The following is a 12,706-nucleotide window of genomic DNA, read 5'->3' on the forward strand; positions in this document are numbered from 1 at the left end:
TGCCTTATATAGGCAGACATCTATGCACACATTGATACTAAATGTATTCAAGTGTAGGTCGTCCCTCTCATAGAAATTCATCATTCCTCAAATACACTCAACACATACCAAAACTCTCATCTATTCCTTTTATAGACTACACATCGAATCGTTTGCCATCATAGTCCTTCTTCTTAATTCATTTTTGTCATATCGAGGTATTATGCTTCCAACTTCACTTTTTTGCTCTTCACGCTAGTTCTTCCAACAACTCTTTCATGGCCTGTCTCATACTGAACTAATCGCTAGTTAAGTCGTTAGTACCTACTACAATTACGATTTCGTTTACTTTTCTTTTATGTTTTTCAATTGCCTGTTCTACGTTTTTTAATCTTTGCTCCGGAAAACTTGAAGCTATAAGCCTCTCATCATCAACATGTTTTATTATAGAGTCACCATCGAATAACATCCTTCTTTTTACAAGCAACATCACTTACTAGATTTTCGTTACTTACTAACGTACTTGGTTCCATGCTTTGGCGTTTCTTATTCTGCTGCTTAATTTTATTTTCTTCCTTATTCAAACGCCGTTGGAGTTTCTGTAATTCCCGCGTCGTCGCTCTTTAATAATCTGTTTTAACTTCGCTATTTTGGAGATTAATTCATTTTCAATAACCTCCTGAATATTTTCAGTCTCTGTGGGACAAGCCTTCTTATTCTCTTCTAGAATTACATTTCTTGTGCGTTTTTGGCGCTATTTAAAACTATATTTAATAATGCAATATTTTAGCAAAAATCATAAAACACTAATATACTGTAAAACACTAATTTTTTAAGAAAATAAAAAAACAATAAAACAAATAAAAAATCACCTATTTCTCAAGAGCGCTAAATTCGCCATCCAATCACAAAGTAGCCTTGATATATGTATAGGGAGGCAGACTCCTGTGTATAGAATGAGATTAGGTTTGAAAATATTTCATGAGCAAACTGTGTTTGTTTAACCTTAGGTAAATGATTATTACAAGAATATTATTTATTGTCAAGTAATTATTTTTATATGAATCTTTTCGTGTGCATAATTTTCAGCACATGAAATTCAATTTTCGTAATAAATCTGAATTAAACATCCGTTTCACTTATCTTAAAAATTATCTTAAAAATCATTAAAAATCAAACGATCATTCCCAAACATGCTCGTTTGTCATCTTATTTTGGTTTCTGTTTTGAACGTTCTACTGAACGTTTCTATCTTTGTTCATACTACTCATCGTGACCTACTTATGACTGTTAATTATCCCATGGGAAGGAGAACTGTTGTTGACCTCGACGATTGCCAACTACAAACATGGCACAACAGATCATATTTCTATTTGAATTCAAATTGATTTACAATTATAGCCTGAAGAATGAAGAAACTTTTGCGATTGATAGTGTTTGTTATGAAGTTTTTCATTCTCACTTAAAATATATTTGTTGTTTTTATTTACATCAAGTCAAATTTGTAGGTGGCGTTATATATGCGCCTGCAGACCGTAATTGGATGTCTTAGTTCAGTAAGTAGAAGTTTCCATTTTAGTGGTTTGCGATTTTGTTTGGGAACAGATAAATAAATATATATATATAGTGAGTTAATTGGTAAGTTTTTTTATTATAATTTTTTTTTTAGTAGATGAGTTAGCTTAAGTGAGTGCGTATGCTTATTAATATCATTCTCTAATAATATCTTCGCAGTTGGTATTTCTCTTGACTGTTCATAGAATATTGGAATGGTATGTAGAGCGATTGTTGTATATTACTTAATTATTAACTTACTTGAAATTTGATGTTACATAGGCAGGATTCTGATCATTCTGCTAATTAAATTAAAAGATGCAGAGTAGCAAAAAGTAACTGCTAGAAGCGTGAGGTGGAGGGTGTAACAGAGTGGGGGGGGGGGTGAAGAGATTAATTTGTACCACTGGCGAAAATAACAGGTGAAAACGAATGACATTTAGAACCTTGATCTTAGTGCGCCGTATTGCACGAGGAATCGAAAACTTGTCCAAGTAAATAAATCTGGATATAAAATTGAAAATTTAAATCCCTGTTTAATTGGGGATATTTTGAAATTTTGGTTTTGAATCCGTTATACGTGAGAATATCTGATTGAAACTTTAAAATGGTAATTACGAATAATTTCAGTAGTATACCATAATACGGCATGTCAAAAATGTACATAGCTATTTTTCGCAGGTTCATGCAAAGAAAGCTACATTATTATTATTATTATGTAAGGTGCCTCCATGGAGTCAAAAGACTCATCGCGGGAGACCCAACATTGACATACTAACCGTTATTCACACAATACCATTAGTTAAGCATTAATGGATTTTTCATATGAATAAAGTTTTGTACAAGTTTGAGAAAGATCTTTTCTAAACTTTTATTGGATCTACTTGTTGAAACTCAAAAACTTAATAAAATACTCGAAATATGAATGTTCACAGCTGGTATATACACAAAAATTAAAGTTTTGATATAAACTTTACGGAAGTCGGAAATTTTTAGTTTGACTTCACTCTTAATATTTTTTATTTTCTTTCCACATTACATTTTTCAATATAATTGAACATTAACTTCATCCTATGTTATTGTGTAACTATGGTCGCATCCCCCCCCCCCTGCTCTACCCCAAAGTAATTTTATTTAGATCCATTTACAGTGTTTTTCATTGAGGCCAATCTTTTTTTTTTTTTTTTTTGTAATATGTTAACATTTCAAAATTTGATATACATTTTGTACACAAATAAGTGGCTCCATATCATAGAATTCTGAAGCGATTCTAATTGTTTTATATTTGCCGGCCTGGTTGGCCCAGTGGTTAGCATATCCGCTTTCCAGCCAAAAGGCTGTGGGTTCGAATCCCACCGTGGGCATGGATGCTTGTGATTGCCTATGAAAAGTAGTGGTGGTCGGCAGCAGATGGTGCTGGTGTAGATGACGAAAGTAGTGGTGGAGACAGAGTGGTGGAATACGTGCCCTCCCTTGATGAATCTTTGGACTCCCTGGAGGTGTCGTGTAATAATAATAATAATATTTATAGTATTAAATTAAATGCATCCCATCTCATTCTTTCACAGTCTTAGGCTCGATGTTCTGGCATGGCCAAGTAACTTGGCATTATTGAAACCTAATTAATGCACTCATAAAGTGGTCAATTCTATCTGCATAGTGTGCTATGGCTGTCAGTTGTTTTCTTCTGGCTGTATTGTCTGTTTTGCGAGTTGACAAACCTGAGTTTCTGGAAGTAAAAATCCCATCTCCTTATGAGACCAGGTAACTCACCTTTGGCTGAAAAACCCTAGATTTGGAATCCAGCTCTTTCCAATTAAAGAGCTCCATTGAAACTATTAATATAGATATATTTTGTATTGACTTGCACACCAGGTCATAAGTTTTATAATGCACAGCAGTTTGTGGTTGAGAAAAAAGATATCTATTAACAAGTTTATTGAAAAGTTGGGGATTATATTGCTTTGTCCACAAATGTGGCTCCATATCAGAGTTCTATAGCAGTTCTATTTGTGTTCTCTATTTAAGGGTTAGATATATACTGCTTGGAAAGAAGTCAACAGACACCATAGTATGAGGAACAAACAGCCATTGCACCCACCTTAAGATGTAGGAGGACCAGGGGGCGGCTTGTGCATAAGCACTGTGGAACTGCAGCACCTTCAATTTTTCTCGATATATAAATAGATTTATTAATTTATTTATGATTGCTCATAATATTTAATTTTATCATCAACAATCCTATACAATTCTCTTATTTTGTATAAAAAATAATAAAAATCCATCTTGTAGCACTTAGGAGGGCGAAGGACGCTAGCAACACTGTTTACCACAGTGTCATATTACTACATATGAAAGCATATGCAAGTCATAGTGAGTGTGAGCTATTAACAAAATGTGGCACTGTCCGTCTCACAGTTCCACTGTTGTTTATATGCAGTTTGCTCCAGTAGTAGAGTGTTCGTAGTGCTTATCGTGTTTACTCCGTCTCTAAATATCTGGACATTACAGTTAAAGACATAACATTTGTTATAGTTTTTATTTTAGAACATTATTGGGGTTATGATAATGGATTTTATTTTTAAATAATTTTGAATTATACTAACTGTATAATTTTTTCAATAATAAACAATATTTTTTCATGTTTAATTTTTTTTTTTAATTTTTACCATAATTTTGTTATTTTATCCAAACACACATACACTGTACTGACAATGTTTATGTATACAGTGGAACCTTGGTTGTTGAACTTAATTCATTCCCGAAGGCTGTTCGGAAACCGAATTGTTTGAAAACTGAAACCATTTTCCCATAAGAATTAATGTGAAATGGATTAATCCGTTCCTGAACCCCAGATGATTGTTTATTTAAACCTTTACAACAGTACTTCATGTATAAGATCATATACAAACATAATGAAAATGCATAAAATCTTACATAAAAAGAATAAACACAATAAATAGATAAAATAAAAACGAAAATTTAACTTCACTTTAACTATACATATGGAGGAGAGTTAATGCCGTAATTGGAAGGAGGTGAGTAAAGGGAGTCTTTTCTCTTTTCTGTCTCTTGGCACCACTCGACTCTGCTTGAGACACACTGGGCCTCTCTCTCACTACAAACCTGTCCAATGACATTTGTTTTTGCCTGCGTTTTAAAATGTTTCTGAAGTGAGACTTGGCACTGTCATTGAATTGATTCTAGTAGCAAGGCTTATACGTTGGTCAGACATAACTGGTAATTAGTTTACGGAATTAACAACGCATATAAAGTATATTAATTAAAGGTAACTTTAATGAATAACTTCTATATTTCGGCAACGTCACATTGCCATCATCAGGAACATAAAGATATGGTATGTGCACGCAGGCACTAACACAAAGCAAATGAGGAAGAAAGCAAGAAACTAATATTGTTCCTAAAGTCCTAATGGTGCCCTCTTGCAGGATAATTTGGTAGTCTTGGCAGTTGGGCTGACGTTCTCATAATGTAAGTCTCCCAAATTTGGGGTAGTTTCATGCACCCAAATTTGTTGAGGTTAGGAATGTTTTTTAGAGCTGCTGAAGATTCTTTGAATAATCTTTCGTATTTAAACTTGCTGCGGTGTATTATTTTTGTTTTCTTCCAACGAATTCTATGGTGGGTATCTAAGGCATGGTCTGCCAGCCCAGAGCGACTGTACTGGTGATGTAGTCTTTGTGTTCTGAAATACTGATATTTGCTGTTCTGCCTGTTTGGCCAAAGTAGGACAATTTGCAGCTGCAAGGGACTTGATATACACCAGGTAGATCTAGGGGAAGTGGTTGGTCTTTGGTAGAGCAGATAATGGATGCCAACTTTTTATATGGTCTGTAACAAGACATAAGGTCATATTTTTTGAGGATATAACCGCAGAAGAAAACAAAAATAATACACCGCATCAAGTTTAAATACGAAAGATTATTCAAAGAATCTTCAGCAGCTCTAAAAAACGTTCCTAACCTCAACAAATTTGGGTGCATGAAACTACCCCAAATTTGGGAGACTTACATTATGAGAACTTCAGCCCAACTGCCAAGACTACCAAATTAGCCCACAAGAGGGCACCATTAGGACTTTAGGAACAATATTAGTTTCTTGCTTTCTTCCTCATTTGCTTTGTGTTAGTGCCTGCGTGCACATACCATATCTTTATGTTCCTGAAGATGGCAATGTGACGTTGCCAAAATATAGAAGTTATTCATTAAAGTTACCTTTAATTAATATACTTTATACGCGTTGTTAATTCCGTAAACTAATTACCAGTTATGTCATTGAAATGGTTTATGTTGCAGTTTGCTACAGCTTTATGAGGGTGATATCTTGCCACAAAACTTTGTACCTGACCCCATTTCGCACACATTTCTTTGATCAAAGAACTAGGAACATCCTCAATCCTTTCCTCTGTGTCTGAAGACATTTCCTTCACCTCCGTCTTTTGTTACTCCTTCTGAAGGTGTTCCAGTTCTTCCGTGGTGAGCTCATTCCTGTGATCCTCCACATCAGCATTGTCCACTTCACAGCCCATGCTTTTGCCCAGAGACACAATATCATCGACAAGAGCAATATTGTCTCAGTTGTCTCTGACTGTGTAGCAGACAGAGACATTGAGGTTGAGACAATTTCCTCCAGGCCGAGTTCATCGTCCCGTAAGTCACTTGCGCCCAGGCTTTGTCAAGGATACTTAAGCAATGGAGGATGTTGAAGTGATTTTTCCAGAATTCTCAGAGTGTTAATTCTGTGTCAGAGGTCACTTCAAAACACCTTCGAAACAGTGCTTTGGTGTCAAGTTTCTTAAAGTTTGAAATGACCTGCTGGTCCATGGACTGAATTAGAGAAGTTGTGTTAGGGGATAGGAACTTCATTGTGATAAAATCTTTTATCACGGCGAAGGGTGATAAAAGATTTTCACCTAATAAAATCTGGAGGGTGAGCAGGAACATTGTCCATCACAAGAGGGCATCTAATTGGCAAATTTTTTTCTTGAAGGTATTTTCTCACACTTAGGGCAAAGACTTCATGGATCCACTCAATAAATAATTGCCTGGTTACCCAAGCCCTACTATTAGCTCTCCACATAACAGGCAATTTACTTTTCATCACGTTATTTTTCTTAAACACCCTCGGATTCTCAGAATGGTACACAAGCAATGGCTTGACCTTGAAGTCCCCACTTGCATTTCCACATAGCAAGAGTCAGCCTGTCCTTCATTGACTCGTGTCCTGGCAATGCTTTTTCCTCCTGAGTGATGTAGGTCCTCTTTGGCAATTTTTTCCAAAATAGGCTGGGTTCATAACAAGTGAACACTTGTTGGGTAAGAAAAACCCTCAGCCTTTATATAGTTGCTAAATTCTTTCACATATTTCTCAGCAGCTTCTCCGGTTTGAACTCGCAGCCTAACCACACTATGTATGCCACTTCTCTTAAATTTCTCAAACCCTCTACTAGCTTTGAACACATCAGTATCAGCACTCGTATCAGGGTTTTTCTTTAACAGGTCATCATGTAATTGCCTCGCTTTTTTCACAAATTATAGCCTCAGAAACACCATCACCAGCTAACTGTTTCTCGTTTATCCATATCAGAACAATTTTTCCACTTCTTCAATTGTCCGCGATCCTTGTGTAGTAAGAGCTTTCACTTCTCTTGCAACATCAACTCTCTTGATTGCCTCTTTATTTTAGAGTATTGTACATATCGTTGATTTCACCATACCGAACTGCATAGCAAGATTCGAGACATGAATCCATTTTCATGTTTGGATATGATTTCTTTTTTCATCTCTATCGTGGTTCTAACAACTTTTCTTTTCATTTTGCTGCTATCACTATTCTTCTGCGGCCCCATAGTGGCTTAATTAATTATAATTTATGAAAAAAAAACAACAAAACACAAAGAAATCAAGAAACTCTCTGCAAATTTGAGCAGGTGTCTGCACCTGAATGAAGGCTGCCGCTTTCCCGCCTTACAGCTCACTATGTGGTTGCCGTTTGCCTGTTCGGAAACCGGGGCATTTTTGTTTGGAAAATATGTTCGGGAACCGAATTGTTCAAGAACAGAGGCATTCGACAACTGAGGTTCCACTGTATTTCGAAAGTTGCAGCACCCCCATGATTTCAAGCCACGAGCTGCCACTGAGGAGGACGTGCTTTCCACAAGTGTGTGATAGCGATCAGTGAGCATTTTTGATTTTTCTTGTAGGCATGTAATCAAGTTCTGGACTTGTTGGGTGGACATCCCTTAACCTCATCCGATACTCCATTTATCCCACATATGTTCAGTGTGGTTGAGATCAGGACTCTATAGAGGCCAGTCGAGTAAGGTGACGTTCATGTCCACAAACCATGTCGTTACAGCAGCAGCAGCCTTATGCCACAGTGCCTTATTGTCTTGCCAAAAGAGACCATGGTCAGTTCTGCAAAAACATCACAAAGTAGGAAGCATTGTCCAGAATGTTTAAATATCTCTCAGAGTTCAGTGTTTGTAGTACTATAAACAGAGGTCCAAAGCAAACTAGGAAAAATAGGACCATTCCATCACACTGCCACTTCAGAATTTTATAGTTGGGGTTACACACTCTGGTAAGAGACTTGCATTGGGCATCCACAACACCCATACCTGTCCGTCTGCTCGGGAGAGGGCGTAGCATGACTCCATGACACAGCTTTCCAAGCTTTCAGGTCTCGCTATACGTGCTCTTTGTACCACTGAACAAGACGCTGCATGTTGGTTCAGGTAATAACCGACTTTAATGTTGCAGTCCTACAATGGAAACCTGTGTTGTAAGCCTTAGTTCTGAATGTTTTTGTGCAGATTTGTGTTCTGGTCAATTCTGAACTCTGCATTCAAGGTGTCAGCTGACAAATGGTGGTTTTATGTATTATCCTTTGTAGTACCTTATGGTGCTAAGTGAGTGTAGTGTGTCATCCAAAGTGGGGTAGCACTTTCAGTTGACTCCCTGCACTTCCATCTCAGTATGAGGCCTTGATTAGGCCTCATACGGATTATTGTCCACCATCACTCCTAGATCTCTCATCTCATCTACTTCTGTTAAAGTCCCCTCCAAGTGTATACTTTGTATACAAATCTCAAAACCTTACACTTTGCAACTTTGTACTGACAGTTTCAGTTAGCTGCTCATTCATACAATCTATTCAAGTCCTCTTGTATGACTATAACATCTGCTTGACTCTGCATTGCTCTTCCCAGTTTTGCATCATCTGCAAACAGCTGCACTAGATAAACCCATCGCCATATCATTCACATACAAATTAAACCACAGCGGTCCCAAAATTGACCCCTGATCGCCTGCAGCACACCACTAGTGACCTTCCTCCTTTAGGATACTGCACCCCAAATATACAAATTTCTGGTACCTATCCATCAACGAGTCACTGATATAACTCAGAAGTCTATTATCCAATTCCATCTGTTTCAATTTATTTAAGAGCTTGTCATGTGGCAGTCTATCAAAAACTTTGCAAAATCTAAGTACACCACTGTATATATATGCATCTTCCCCATCCAAGGTAACCTTGTTAAGGGGAGATCATATTCACAACTTATGTACTATAACAAGGTTACCTTGGATGGGGAAGATGCATATACAGTGGTGTACTTAGATTTTGCAAAGTTTTTTGATAGACTGCCACATGACAAGCTCTTAAATAAATTGAAACAGATGGAATTGGATAATAGACTTCTGAGTTATATCAGTGACTGGTTGATGGATAGGTACCAGAAATTTGTATATTTGGGGTGCAGTATCCTAAAGGAGGAAGGTCACTAGTGGTGTGCTGCAGGTGCACCACTAGTGGTTTTCTCTGTGGTTATCCATGCTGATAACCACAGAGAAAACTGCTGTTATCAACCCATTTCTGTATCCTACTTCTCGCCAATCTCTAGTACCTTCACCACAACTCCAGATATACAGACCAGCCTGTAATTTGAAGCTACAGCCTTATCACCACCTTTATGCAGTGGAACAATTTTACCTTCCTTCCATTCCCTTGGAACCTGTGCTGTTGCAAGATTTAATAAACAGGCATGCCAATGCTACTGCCATTTCCCTGGAACATTCCCTTAGGATGTGTGATGATATGCCATCAAATCCTATCGCCTTATTGACATCAAGGTTATTTATTTCCTCAAATTCCTACATTCAAAATTAAGCCATCTCCTTCTATGTCCTCTATACTTAATTTCCTCATGATTCCACCCTGATCAGGATGAAACACCCTTATCAATTGATCACTGAATACCTCAACAATATTTGATACTGTGTTCAGAAACCTTTTACTGTTTTTGTGACTTACAGTTTAAGAAGCTTCGCTCTAAAGCACAGTGCCTGGGTGACTGTCGCCTTCCTTTTTAGGGACAGACTGGATAAAGGCTTGCTTTTGTGTCAGTGGGTTGATACCAGATGAGCATTACAACTCCTATGTGCAATATAGGATGGGTGTTAATTCTGGAGCACAAATTTTGAACAGAACTAAAGGGATATATTATCTTGACCAGGAGACTTATCAAGACTACTGAGGATTTTTCTAATGGTCCTTCTGTCAAAAGATCAGAGCAGGTATGCTGTGAGAAGTTCATGGCATAGTAAGTAATTTGTCTTGGTTATCTGTACAAGAATTGAAGAAAAAGACATGCCTAGAGATCCACCTTATCTTTCAGGATGAGATAGGAATGAATATAAGGAATGGTCGAAGTTATGCCCAACAACTTTAATAAAGATACAGAAGACCCATCTGCCAATTGATCAGGAAGTAGGTGTATTGCAATTGGCCCTTCAACAAATCCAAAGTCTGGTTCAGAAACAAACATCACTTCTTACCTTCAGATTTATATGCTAATTGCTACTGTTATTTTTTTTATCTAGTATTAGCCATAGTTAAACCATTCAAGACACCCATCCTACTCTCTTCTGGCTTCTTCACCTAAGTCATGATTTCTAGTGCAATTGTTCCCCCCCCCCCCCCCACACACACACTATTAATCATCCCTTTTTTTTTTGTAGCTCTCAATCATGCATTCTTATTAAAGATTCTTGCTACCCTTACTGAATTATTATTTAGCGTATGATGTACAGGTCTCAGGATATTACATAAAACAACATAAAAACAATTGTAAAAATCATATTAAAAGGGGTACAATAAGTTGAAATGATTAAACATTAAAAATTAAGAATCAGGAATCGGGGCTTAATCCTTAAATTCTGGATCCACTCCAGAAATTTTGGAGTCAGTTTAAAAAAGTCCTCTTTAGTGCCTGAGAATGAATAGATAGGGCACCCAAGCACAATGTGATTGATAGTCTGGATCCCACTTCTGCATTCACAGTTTGGAGTATCAGACTGGTTCCATTTAAGAAAGAGATGCTTACATCTCCCGTGTCCTGTTCTGATCCCATTTAAAGTAGTCCATACGTGTCTTTCTTTCCTACTTCTTTTTTTTTTTTTATGTATTTATTCATTTATGTAGCGTATGATGTACAGGTCTCAGAATAAAACATACAAATTACATAAAACAGCATAAAAACAATTGTAAAAATCATCATATTAAAAGGGGTACACTTTTAATATGATTTTTACAATTGTACTAGGTTGAAATGATTAAACATCAAAATTAAGAATCAGGAGTCAGAGCTTAATCCTTAAATCCCGGATATACTCCAGGAATTCTGGGGTCAGTTTAAAAAAGTCCTCTTTAGAACCCGAGAATGAGTAGATAGGGCACTCAAGCACTATGTGATTGATAGTCTGGATCCCTCTTCCGCATTCACAGTTTGGAGTAAGTATAGGACCAGTTCCATTTATGCAAGAGATGCTTACATCTCCCATGTCCTGTTCTGATCTGATTTAAAGTAGTCCATACATGTCTAGGGAGATCAAAGCCCTTCAGACGAGATGCTAGATTTGAAATGGGAATTTGAAGATTGGAGGTACATTGAAGCCAATACTCTCCCCATGACTCGCATAGGTTGCAGTTCTGGTCATTTGTTTGTATTGCACTCCTCCAGGCAGGGTGCCTAGATTTCAGTCTTTGTGAAGTATGGAAGAAAATGTCTTGATGGATATTCAAGGAACTGTTTCCAATTATTTTTGTCCATAGTTTGCTTAAGGCTTGGGTCCTGCGGAGCGAGGGAGGGCCTATATTACTGCGAGTTGGGAGCTAGTAGCCAGGAATAGATCTTAGAGCTCCAGATATTATTCTCATAATTTGATTCAGCTGGACATCGACTAAAGAAGCATGTGCACTGTTGAGTCACACAGGAGCACAATATTCTGCTGTAGAATAGACCAAAGACAGTTTAGTAGTATGCAGTGTATTGGCATCAGCACCCCAAGAAGTATCAGCAAGTTTATGCATTATATTATTATGAGTTTTTAATTTTCCAGCAATATTTTCTAGATGATATTTAAATGCCAAACTTCTGTCTAGGGCAGTGATGGCAAACCTTTTTACCCAGGTGTGTCAAACATCTTTTATTTTTAATTATTGACGTTGTTGATGTGTCACTTGCATACATGCATTATAAATTTAAGTACATAATCATAGATGGTGACTTACACATATCATATTAGGCTATTTATTTAATAGGACATTGATATAAAATCTATGAATTCATATTATACAATTAATTTAATAAAGTTAAATTACAAACTTACATTACATTTAATGACTTTTCTGTTGCTGAGCACTGATAGAAAGCTGCTTTACAGAAGGACTATAATGTGTACATTTTAATGCTACACAGGCAGCGCTCAGATCATTGCTTAATCTATTTCTCCCTTTCGATTTCATATTATTTAAGGCAGAAAATAGAGTTTCACAAGAATATGTAGAAGAGATAATTGTTAGAAGAGCTTCAGCAAAGATTTTAAGAGCATGAAAATTTTCGGGAAGGCTATTCCACACACTTAGAATTTCACAGTGTGAATTTTTACATGCGGTATCATGCAGACTTTCCTGTTCAGGTTCTTCTAATTCATTTCTAAGAGCAATAAACTTTCTTTTCCAGATAGGATTACACTGGAAGTTGGCTAGTTGCATTTCTAGATCTTTTAAATCCAACCACTCAAAGCCATCTAATTTAAGATCGATGAATTCTGTTTCATCAGGATACTTTATGAATTGGATTGTTTGT

General features: G+C 36.8%; 1 protein-coding gene across 2 annotated transcripts in view; it reads left to right on the plus strand.

The window, feature by feature from the left end:
- Positions 1-1,516: 1,516 nt before the first annotated feature.
- LOC150093407 (pleckstrin homology domain-containing family B member 2-like) overlaps positions 1,517-12,706 on the plus strand; it is a 222,213-nt gene continuing 211,023 nt past the window's right edge. Inside the window, exon 1 of one of the 2 annotated variants that reach the window (XM_090413438.1) lies at positions 1,517-1,535. The gene's annotated coding sequence lies outside the window, so the exon portion shown is untranslated. Of the gene's footprint in view, positions 1,618-12,706 lie in introns of both variants that reach the window. The other variant, XM_090413437.1, reaches the window with a different exon arrangement.

This window comes from Typopeltis vanoorti, chromosome 24 (assembly GCF_054136105.1).
Source record: "Typopeltis vanoorti isolate ZY-2024b chromosome 24, IOZ_Tvanoo_1.0, whole genome shotgun sequence".
NCBI lineage: Eukaryota > Metazoa > Arthropoda > Arachnida > Uropygi > Thelyphonidae > Typopeltis > Typopeltis vanoorti.